We start from the raw sequence: 12,628 nt of genomic DNA, 5'->3' as shown, positions 1-12,628 counted from the left end.
TGATCTTTTTATATTTGTTACTTTTTACGTTACTTACAATTTGGCATAATAAAATATCCATCTAATTAAAAAGCAAAACAGTGTGTGTCTTTTACCCTTTAGACACTGCCCTAAGTCCTTTATTATGTGATTTTTGTTTTTCCAAAAATCATTGGAGGGCCTGGAGAGCTGCTATCAGTGTCCCAAGTCCCAACTTGCTTCATCTTACTCTCTTGATTTATTTTATCCTTGAAAATACCGGTAAAACCAGGTACTGTTTAAAATCTCTATTTTATTGAGCTTGATTTGAGACTCCAATTCTTTTTGTATATTAATTAACTACCATGAGCAATGTTTCTATGAGCATTCTGCTATATTCTTACCCATGGGCAAAATATCCTCTAATATATACAGTGTAGCAGAAGAGACCAGTGTTCCCCGTGTATGCCTCTTCCTCTATCTTTTTTATCTGGGCTCTAACTGCCTCACAAAAGCTGATGCATAAGTTTGCCTACGGTGGCTCAGTGGTAAAGAATCCACCTGCCAAGACAAGATATGCAAGGGACATGGGTTCCATCTCAGGTCTGGAAGATCCCCTAGAGGAGGAAATAGCAAACCACTCCAGTATTCTTGCCTGGAGAATACCAAGGACAGAGGAGCCTGGAAGGTTACAGTCCATGGGGTCACAAAGAGGCGGACATGAAGGAATGACTGAACACATACATACCTTTGCCTGATGACTTTCTCTGACTTTTGAAGCATGATTTGCCTTTCAGCAGGTCAAAAATCTTGGGAAACCAGAAGGTATAAGGAGCTGAACTCAATGACTGATGGAAGTTGGTCCATAAACACATCCCGTTGCTTCACCCTTGCTCCACTGCATGTGGGATAACCCTAGAGCCACATGTTGCCTCACAGAGTTTACTAGCTTAACACTGCACTGGCCTACAGTGGTAACTTGCACTATAATCTATTTTTTATTTTTTTTAATTGAGGTAACATTTGTCTATAACATTATATAAGTTTAATATGTAGGTTTATATTTTGACTCATATACCAACATGCTCAACACCAAAAAGTTTAGCTTCTATCCATCAACATGCAGTTAACTTCCTTGCTCTCTTCCCATCCTTCTTCCTCTCTGGTAACTACTTCTCTGTTCTCTGTATCTATGTATTCATTTTTGTTTGGTTTGGTTTGTTCAGTTTTTTCCTTTTTAACTTTCTTCCTGTCTCTATATCAGTTTCATATTCCTTTCAGGAGAATGGAGTCTCCTGAAATTTTTGACTGGGTCAGCTTCCAGAGTAAGTTAAACTAATACATATCCAGGACTCTAATTTCAGTATTGTAGATCACACATATGCCCAATTAAATAAACAAGAGCCAAATCGCTTCTCAAAATATAATAATAATAATATTTCATACTTCCATTATCAATGTATAGTGGTCTCATTGATTCACATCCTTAAGCAAAGTGTCTTAATCTCCTCCAACATAGTTTGTCAAAAATTGTATATCATTGTGGAATTAGTTTGCTTCCTTATGTTTTAAATGAGGATAACTATCTTTCTATGTGCATGTGTACATGCTCATTGACTTCAATTATGTCATCTTCCAATATGTTTATATGTTAATCTTGTTTCCTCACCAGAACAAATATCTGTTTATGTCACTTGCCTAGTTTATGCTTAGTTACTCATTTTATTCTTATCAATTATTTTAAGTTCTTTGTATATTCAGCATACTAATTCTTCATTGTTTTAAATGTGTCATAATTCTTTTTTTTTTTCAAAATTTCTCTGACATCCTTTTGCTACATTTTGACAAAAAAAAAAAAGTTCTTAACTATATATTGTTATGGCTCTATAAATTTTCTGGCTAGCACTTTCTACTTTAGTTTTAGAAATCTGTTTATATCCTGAAGTAATGAATATATTTTTGTATATTCTCTAGTAGAAGTATTAAAGTTTGACCTTTCAAATTTCAGCAATTAACCCATTGAAACTGATTTCTCTGTTTGGTGTGAGATATAGACAGCATATTAAAAAGCAGAGTTATTACTTTGCCACCAAAGTCCGTCTAGTCAAGGCTTTTCCCAGTAGTTACAGACGGATGTGAGAGTTAGAATATAAAGAAAGCTGAGCACCAAAGAACTAATGCTTCTGAACTGTGGTGTTGAAGAAGACTCTTGAGAGTCCCTTGGACTGCAAAGAAGTCCAACCAGTCCATCCTAGAGGAAATCAGTCCTGAATATTCATTGGAAGGACTGATGTTGAAGCTGAAACTACAATACTTTGTCTACCTGATGTGAAGAACTGACTCATTTGAAAAGACCCTGATTCTGGGAAAGATTGAAGGTGGGAGAAGGGGACAACAGAAGATGAGAGGGTTGGATGGCATCACCAACTCAATGGACATGAGTTTGGGTAAACTCTGGGAACTGGTGGTGGACACAGAGGCCTAGCATGCTGCAGTCCATGGGGTCACAAAGAGTTGGATATGACTGAGCCACTGAACTGAACTGCTGGGCTCAATTTCACTATTTTCCCATTAAATTATTTTTCTGGCACCATCTACAAATAACCTTTTCATTTGTTTTTCCTTCTACCCACATTTTTTCCCTCTCAAATACAGTCAGAAAATATTTTCTTTAAAAAACCAAATAGTAAAGATTTCAGGTTTTCTAGGCAATCTATAAACTTTGTCACAACTTCTCATTTTTTCAAACTTTAAACAAAAGAAAAAAGAAAAACAGTCTTTTAGCTCCCAGGCCAGATGAAGGAATGCCACAGGCCCAGGTTGGTTTTACTGCAGTAGTTTACAGACCTGTGTTATATCTTACTCCCTGCTCAGTCGTATCCAACTTTTTGTGACTCCATGAACTGTAGCCCACCAGGCTCCTCTGTCTATGGAATTTTCCAGGCAAGACTGGAGTGGGTTGCCATTTCCTACTCCAGGGGCTCTTCCTGACCCAGGGATCGAACCCACGTCTCTAGTGTCTCCTGCACTGACAGATGGTTCTTTACCACTGTGCCACCCAGGGGACCTCTTTCCAATCTTTGGGCAAATGTTATCATTTGAAAGCTTTCCTCGTGGCTCAGATATTAAAGAATCTGCCTGCAATGCAAGAGACTAGGATTCAATCCTTGCGTCAGGAAGATCCCCTGGAAAGGGGAATATGGAACTTTCTTTTATTCTGATCCATTCATTTATATTTGCATTTTTTCTCTCCTTAAATACTATCTGCAATTTCTTTCTCATGCATTTCACCAGGGAACTTTTGAATATTACATCTAGCTATATTTATAACTATATATTTATATCTGCCTGGCAGGCTACCATCCATGGGATCTCACAGTTGGTCACAACTGTGCGACTATCTTTCTTTCTTTCTTTTGTTTTGTTTTCCTTCACTTATTTTTGCCCTCCTACTTCAATACACAAATGTGTACCCACTAGAATATAATCAACCAATGAAATAATTATATTTCAAATGAATGATTATATTTTACATTTTCGAATGCTATATTCAAATGCTACATTTTCAAATCTACTGGATCTTCTCTTTTATTTCTACTTCCTTTTTCATTTATTAAATAATATATTTATTTTAACTTTAACAGTTATCTGATAATGCCTATATTTAAAATATTAGGAAAAATGATAATGATTAATATTTTCTTATCCTGTTAATTCTCAGTCATGAAGTCTTGTTTCTTTGTGGTCATCTGAAGAGTGTGTGTGTGTGTGTATTTGTGTGTAAGTGTGTAATCATATATGCATATGTGGGTTATTTCAACTGAGTGCATATTTCTTCCAATCCTCATCAAATAAGAGTTTTGCAAGTCTATACTGGAGAGTTCATTTCGGTGGAGAATTTGTATTAATATCTATCAAGCTACTAAGGCAATACTAACTGAAATTAAAAAAATTCTGAAATGAAATTTTCCAGATAACACATGTAATGTGATTTTGCACCATAAACTAATATATTGGAAGATACAAACTATAAGGTAAATTTATTTTTTATCCCATGCATAGTTATTTCGTGTTCTGCAAACAGTCTTTACAGTTTTCAAGTCATTGAGCGTGTAATATGTTGTTTATTGTCTTCGTCTCATGGTGGCATTTTCCTTCTTGTGTTTGGTATATTTTTTTATGTGCTCATCTTTAACAAAACTTAATTTTGTGAAATCTTGAGCAACCTGGAATGGGAATTCTTCACTCCATAAAATATTTACCTTCGCTTTTGCTGACCTCCAGATAGGTTCTACCATTTTTAAAAATAATTTGATTTCTCAACATGATGTTTTGGGCTACATGAGTAATGTAATGTAAAATCACATTCCAGTGTGAGCCAAGCATTAATATTTCAGATTCCCACTGTAAACAATTATTCTTATTATTCCACCTGGAGATGCCATAGAAAGACAGGTTCCCTCAATGGTTCAGTTCGTTTCCACTTATAATCTTGTCTTTTTTTTTTTTTTTTTTCAGATTATTCTAAGGAAATGGCTACATTGCTTGTTCTAGGTTTATGCTTTTATATCAAATTCAGCTCTCTCTCTTTGAATTGACAAAAGACCTCTTATGTTGACCATTGTGCAAATGTCAATTCCCAAAGCTATAATTTCCTGGGGCTGGCAACAGTGTCCAGCAAAACCCTAGCAATATTGTTTAATCTCTCTGGTGTTATTATAACACTATATTATCTTCTACACTAAGGATTTTCTTTTTTTTTTATTTCCTAAGCTAAGCATGCATTTTTATGGTTATTTTATTTTTCACTTAAAAGTATAAAAATAAAAGGTATTTTCAGAAAATCTAGTCTGTCTTAGTATTAGAAGGGGAGTATCCCTTTGTTCCTTTGCCAAACTTCTTGAGAGAATTCTTAGCTTAATCATCAAGACATAATAATTTGTTCTACAGTTGCATTCATTCTTCTTTTAGCCCATCTGTTTACATTTTTATATCCTATTTTTAATTTCCAAGATTTTGTAGTTGTTTCTCTTTTATTATAGCAATCTTTTGTTTTATGGTTTTAGTATCCTCTGAAGTCATTCTAAGTTAATTATACTAAATTATAAGTATTTTTATTTGCTACTTTTATTATCATTACTCTTATATTAGCTTTATTGTTAGAGCATTTATGTTGAAAATAGTACTGAGAAGAAGGCACATAGATTTCTAACATACTGTCTTGCCCCTCACATGCATAACCTTCTCCATTATCAATATACCCCATCAGAGTTGTAAATTTGTTATAATTGATGAAACTACATTGATATCTTTATAATCCAAAGTCCATAATTTACATTAGATTTTACTCTTGGGTATATTCTATGGTTTGAAAAAATGTATAATGACATGAACTCATCATTATGATACCATACAGAAAATTGTCAGTACCCTAAAAATCCTTTCTGCTCTGCCTATTCATCCACCTGCTCCATAATTCCCAACAACCACTTACTTTTTACTGTATCTCTAGTTTTGTCTTTCCAGAATGTCATATAGTTAGAAATGTAGAGTATGTAGCCTTTCTAATTTGATTTCTTTCCCTTAAGTAATACATGTCTTTTAATGGCTTTGATAGCTCACTTTTGTTTAGCACTCAATAATACTACACATTCTGGATGTACTACAATTATTTATCCATTCATCTACTGAAGGGCATCCTGGTTTCTTTCAAGTTTCAATGACTATGTTATAAAGCTGCTATAAACATCCATGGTGGCTTCCCTCGTGGCTCAAACAGTAAAGAATCCTTCTTCAATGCAGGAGACACAGGAGATGCATGTTTGATCCCTGGGTTGGGAAGATCCCATGGAGACAGAAATGGCAACCCACTCCAGTGTTCTTACCTGGGAATTGCATGGACAGAGGAGCCTGGTAGGCTACAGTCCATGGGGTCACAAAGAGCTGGACACGACTGAGTGACTAAGCTGCTGCTGCTGCTGCTGCTAAGTCACTTCAATTGTGTCTGACTCTGTGCCACCTTATGGACAGCAGCCCTCCAGGATCCTCTGTCCACAGGATTCTCCAGGCAAGAATACTGGAGTGGGTTTCCATTTCTTTCTCCCAAGAGCAACTAAGCACATGAGCTTAAACATCCATTTGGAAGTTTTTTTGTGTAGACATGAGTTTTCAGTTCCCTTGGATCAATATCAAGGAGCATGATTTCTACATTGTAGGGTAAGAAAATGTTTACCCTATTAGATAACTGCCAAACTGTCCTCAAAAGTGGCTGTGCCATTTTACATTCCCTTCAGCAATAAATGAGAGTTTCTGCTGCTCTTCATCCTGACAGAGGTTTTCAGTTTTCCAGCTTTGGGTCATTCTTATGAGTGTGTCTAGTAGTATTCCACTGTTATTTTAATATGTCTTTCCCTAATAACATATTACCTAGAGCATATTTTCATTGTTTATTGCCAACTGCTTGCTTGCTCGTTGTCCAACTGGGTTCTTTGTTTCTTCTGCTGATTCTTTTTTTTTTTTTTTTTTAATTTTTTTATTTTTTATTTTTTTTGGAAAACATTTAAATTGCTTTATTGAGCCCAGCATGTCATATTCATTTTCTCTAAATTTATTTATTTTTATTTATTTATTTATTTATTTATTTTATTCTTTTTTTTTTAATTTTTAATTTTTTTTAAATTTTAAAATCTTTAATTCTTACATGCGTTCCCAAACATGAACCCCCCTCCCACCTCCCTCCCAACAACATCTCTCTGGGTCATCCCCATGCACCAGCCCCAAGCAAGCTGCACCCTACGTCAGACATGGACTGGCGATTCAATTCTTACATGACAGTATACATGTTAGAATTCCCATTCTCCCAAATCATCCCACCCTCTACCTCTCCCTCTGAGTCCAAAAGTCTGGTATACACATCTGTGTCTTTTTTCCTGACTTGCATACAGGGTCGTCATTGCCATCTTCCTAAATTCCATATATATGTGTTAGTATACTGTATTGGTGTTTTTCTTTCTGGCTTACTTCACTCTGTATAATTGGCTCCAGTTTCACCCATCTCATCAGAACTGATTCAAATGAATTCTTTTTAATGGCTGAGTAATACTCCATTGTGTATATGTACCACAGCTTTCTTATCCATTCATCTGCTGATGGACATCTAGGTTGTTTCCATGTCCTGGCTATTATAAACAGTGCTGCGATGAACATTGGGGTACATGTGTCTCTTTCAATTCTGGTTTCCTCCGTGTGTATGCCCAGAAGTGGGATTGCTGGGTCATAAGGTAGTTCTATTTGCAATTTTTTAAGGAATCTCCACACTGTTCTCCATAGTGGCTGTACCAGTTTGCATTCCCACCAACAGTGTAGGAGGGTTCCCTTTTCTCCACACCCTCTCCAGCATTTATTGCTTGCAGATTTTTGGATCGCAGCCATTCTGACTGGTGTGAAGTGGTACCTCATTGTGGTTTTGATTTGCATTTCTCTAATAATGAGTGATGTTGATCATCTTTTCATGTGTTTGTTAGCCATCCGTATGTCTTCTTTGGAGAAATGTCTATTTAGTTCTTTGGCCCATTTTTTGATTGGGTCGTTTATTTTTCTAGAATTGAGCTGCAGAAGTTGCTTGTATATTTTTGAGATTAGTTGTTTGTCAGTTGTTTCATTTGCTATTATTTTCTCCCATTCAGAAGGCTGTCTTTTCACCTTGCTTATATTTTCCTTTGTTGTACAGAAGCTTTTAATTTTAATTAGATCCCATTTGTTTATTTTTGCTTTTATTTCCAGAATTCTGGGAGGTGGATCATAGAGGATCCTGCTGTGATTTATGTCTGAGAGTGTTTTGCCTATGTTCTCCTCTAGGAGTTTTATAGTTTCTGATCTTACATTTAGATCTTTAATCCATTTTGAGTTTATTTTTGTGTACGGTGATAGAAAGTGATCTAGTTTCATTCTTTTACAAGTGGTTGACCAGTTTTCCCAGCACCACTTGTTAAAGAGATTGTCTTTACTCCATTGTATATTCTTGCCTCCTTTGTCAAAGATAAGGTGTCCATATGTGTGTGGATTTATCTCTGGGCTTTCTATTTTGTTCCATTGATCTATATGTCTGTCTTTGTGCCAGTACCATACTGTCTTGATGACTGTGGCTTTGTAGTAGAGCCTGAAGTCAGGCAAGTTGATTCCTCCAGTTCCATTCTTCTTTCTCAAGATTGCTTTGGCTATTCGAGGTTTTTTGTATTTCCATACAAATCTTGAAATTATTTGTTCTAGTTCTGTGAAAAATGTGGCTGGTAGCTTGATAGGGATTGCATTGAATTAGTAAATTGCTTTGGGTAGTATAGTCATTTTCACTATATTGATTCTTCCGATCCATGAACATGGTATATTTCTCCATCTATTAGTGTCCTCTTTGATTTCTTTCATCAGTGTTTTATAGTTTTCTATATATAGGTCTTTAGTTTCTTTAGGTAGATATATTCCTAAGTATTTTATTCTTTTCGTTGCAATGGTGAATGGAATTGTTTCCTTAATTTCTTTTTCTACTTTCTCATTATTCGTGTATAGGAATGCAAGGGATTTCTGTGTGTTGATTTTATATCCTGCAACTTTACTATATTCATTGATTAGCTCTAGTAATTTTCTGGTGGAGTCTTTAGGGTTTTCCATGTAGAGGATCATGTCATCTGCAAACAGTGAGAGTTTTACTTCTTCTTTTCCAATTTGGATTCCTTTGATTTCTTTTTCTGCTCTGATTGCTGTGGCCAAAACTTCCAGAACTATGTTGAATAGTAGCGGTGAAAGTGGACACCCTTGTCTTGTTCCTGACTTTAGGGGAAATGCTTTCAATTTTTCACCATTGAGGATAATGTTTGCTGTGGGTTTGTCATATATAGCTTTTATTATGTTGAGGTATGTTCCTTCTATTCCTGCTTTCTGGAGAGTTTTTATCATAAATGGATGTTGAATTTTGTCAAAGGCCTTCTCTGCATCTATTGAGATAATCATATGGTTTTTATTTTTCAATTTGTTAATGTGGTGAATTACATTGATTGATTTGCGGATATTGAAGAATCCTTGCATCCCTGGGATAAAGCCCACTTGGTCATGGTGTATGATCTTTTTAATGTGTTGTTGGATTCTGATTGCTAGAATTTTGTTGAGGATTTTTGCATCTATGTTCATCAGTGATATTGGCCTGTAGTTTTCCTTTTTTGTGACATCTTTGTCAGGTTTTGGTATTAGGGTGATGGTGGCCTCATAGAATGAGTTTGGAAGTTTACCTTCCTCTGCAATTTTCTGGAAGAGTTTGAGGAGGATAGGTGTTAGCTCTTCTTGAAATTTTTGGTAGAATTCAGCTGTGAAGCCGTCTGGACCTGGGCTTTTGTTTGCTGGAAGATTTCTGATTACCATTTCAATTTCCGTGCTTGTGATGGGTCTGTTAAGATTTTCTATTTCTTCCTGGTTCAGTTTTGGAAAATTGTACTTTTCTAAGAATTTGTCCATTTCTTCCACGTTGTCCATTTTATTGGCATACAACTGCTGATAGTAGTCTCTTATGATCCTTTGTATTTCTGTGTTGTCTGTTGTGATCTCTCCATTTTCATTTCTAATTTTATTGATTTGACTTTTCTCTCTTTGCTTCTTGATGAGTCTGGCTAATGGTTTGTCAATTTTATTTATCCTTTCAAAGAACCAGCTTTTGGCTTTGTTGATTTTTGCTATGGTCTCTTTTGTTTCTTTTGCATTTATTTCTGCCCTAATTTTTAAGATTTCTTTCCTTCTACTAACTCTGGGGTTCTCCAATTCTTCCTTTTCTAGTTGCTTTAGTTGTAGAGTTAGGTTATTTATTTGACTTTTTTCTTGTTTCTTGAGGTATGCCTGTATTGCTATGAACTTTCCTCTTAGCACTGCTTATATAGTGTCCCACAGGTTTTGGGTTGTTGTGTTTTCATTTTCATTAGTTTCTATGCATATTTTGATTTCTTTTTTGATTTCTTCTGTGATTTGTTGGTTATTCAGAAGTGTGTTGTTCAACCTCCATATGTTGGAATTTTTAATAGTTTTTCTCCTGTAATTGAGATCTAATCTTAATGCATTATGGTCAGAAAAGATGCTTGGAATGATTTCGATTTTTTTGAATTTATCAAGTTTAGATTTATGGCCCAGGATGTGATCTATCCTGGAGAAGGTTCCATGAGCACTTGAAAAAAAAGTGAAATTCATTGTTTTGGGGTGAAATGTCCTATAGATATCAATTAGGTCTAACTGATCTAATGTATCATTTAAAGTTTGCGTTTCTTTGTTAATTTTCTGTTTAGTTGATCTGTCCATAGGTGTGAGTGGGGTATTAAAGTCTCCCACTATTATTGTGTTATTGTTGATTTCCCCTTTCATACTTGTTAGCATTTGTCTTACATATTGTGGGGCTCCTATATTGGGGGCATATATATTTATAATTGTTATATCTTCTTCTTGGATTGTTCCTTTGATCATTATGTAGTGGCCTTCTTTGTCTCTTTTCACAGCCTTTGTTTTAAAGTCTATTTTATCGGATATGAGTATTGCCACTCCTGCTTTCTTTTGGTCTCTATTTGCGTGGTATATCTTTTTCCAGCCCTTCACTTTCAGTCTGTATGTGTCCCTTGTTTTGAGGTGGGTCTCTTGTGAGCAGCATATAGAGGGGTCTTGTTTTTGTATCCATTCGGCCAGTCTTTGTCTTTTGGTTGGGGCGTTCAACCCATTTACGTTTAAGGTAATTATTGATAAGTGTGATCCCGTTACCATTTACTTTATTGTTTTGGGTTCGAGTTTATACACCCTTTTCGTGTTTCCTGTCTAGAGAATATCCTTTAGAATTTGTTGGAGAGCTGGTTTGGTGGTGCTGAATTCTCTCAGCTTTTGCTTGTCTGTAAAGCTTTTGATTTCTCCTTCGTATTTGAATGAGATCCTTGCTGGGTACAGTATTCTGGGCTGTAGGTTATTGTCTTTCATCACTTTAAGTATGTCTTGCCATTCCCTCCTGGCCTGAAGAGTTTCGATTGAAAGATCAGCTGTTATCCTAATGGGAATCCCCTTGTGTGTTATTTGTTGTTTTTCCCTTGCTGCTTTTAATATTTGTTCTTTGTGTTTGATCTTTGTTAATTTGATTAATATGTGTCTTGGGGTGTTTCGCCTTGGGTTTATCCTATTTGGAACTCTCTGTGTTTCTTAGACTTGGGTGATTATTTCCTTCCCCATTTTAGGGAAGTTTTCAACTATTATCTCCTCAAGGATTTTCTCATGATCTTTCTTTCTGTCTTCTTCTTCTGGGACTCCTATAATTCGAATGTTGGAGCGTTTCATATTGTCCTGGAGGTCTCTGAGATTGTCCTCATTTCTTTTAATTCGTTGTTCCTGTTTCCTCTCTGATTCATTTATTTCTACCATTCTATCTTCTATTTCACTAATCTTATCTTCTGCCTCCGTTATTCTACTAATTGTTGCCTCCAGAGTGTTTCTGATCTCATTTATTGCATTATTCATTATATTTTGACTCTTTTTTATTTCTTCTAGGTCCTTGTTAAACCTTTCTTGCATCTTCTCAATCCTTGTCTCTAGCCTATTTATCTGTGATTCCATTTTGATTTCGAGATTTTGGATCATTTTCACTATCAATATTCGGAATTCCTTCTCCGGTAGATTCCTTACTTCTTCCACTTTTGTTTGGTTTGGTGGGCAACTCTCCTGTTCCTTTACCTGCTGCGTATTCCTCTGTCTCTTCATCTTGGTTATATTGCTGCGTTTGGGGTGGCCTTTTTATATTCTGGGAATTTGTGGAGTTCTCTTTATTATGGAGCTTCCTCACTTTGGGTGGGGTTCTATCAGTGGCTTGTCAAGGTTTCCTGGTTAGGGAGGCTTGTGTTGGAGTTTTGGTGGGTGGAGCTGGGTTTCTTCTCTCTGGAGTGCAATGGAGTGACCCGTAATGGGTTACGAGACATCAAAGGTTTTGGGATAATTTTGAGCTGCCTGTATATTGAAGCTCAGGGGAGTGTTCCTGTGTTGCTGGAGAATTTGCGTGGTATGTCTTGTTTTGGAATTTGTTGGCCCTTGGGTGGAACTTGGTTTCGGTGTAGGTATGAAGGCATTAGATGGGCTCCTATTGCTTAATGTTCCCTGAATTTAAGAGTTCTCTAATGTTTTCAGGCTTTGGATTTAAGCCTCCTGCTTCTGGTTTTCAGTTTTATTTTTACAGTAGCCTCTAGACTTCTCCATCTATACAGCACCGATGATAAAACATCTAGGTTAAAGATGAAAAGTTTCTCCACATTGAGGGACACTCAGAGAGGTTCACTGAGTTATAAGGAGAAGAGAAGATGGAGGGGGTAGTTAGAGGTAACTGGAATGAGATGCGGTGAGATCAAAAGAGAAGAGAGCAAGCTAGCCAGTAGTCACTTCCTTATGTGCGCTCTATAGTCTGGACCGCTCAGAGGTATTTACAGAGTTATACAGGGAAGAGGAGAGGAAGGAAGTAGACAGAGGTGACCAGGAGGATCAGAGAGAGGAATGAGAAGGAGAGAGACAAATCCTGCCAGTAACCAGTTCCTTAGGTGTTCTCCACTGTCTGGAACACACAGAGATTCACAGAGTTGGATAGAGGAGAGATGGGGGAGAAAAGAGGCAGAGGCCACCTGGT

Source organism: Capra hircus, chromosome 3 (genome assembly GCF_001704415.2).
Source record: "Capra hircus breed San Clemente chromosome 3, ASM170441v1, whole genome shotgun sequence".
Classification (NCBI taxonomy): Eukaryota; Metazoa; Chordata; class Mammalia; order Artiodactyla; family Bovidae; genus Capra; species Capra hircus.
Note: the sequence above shows the minus strand (reverse complement) of the source record.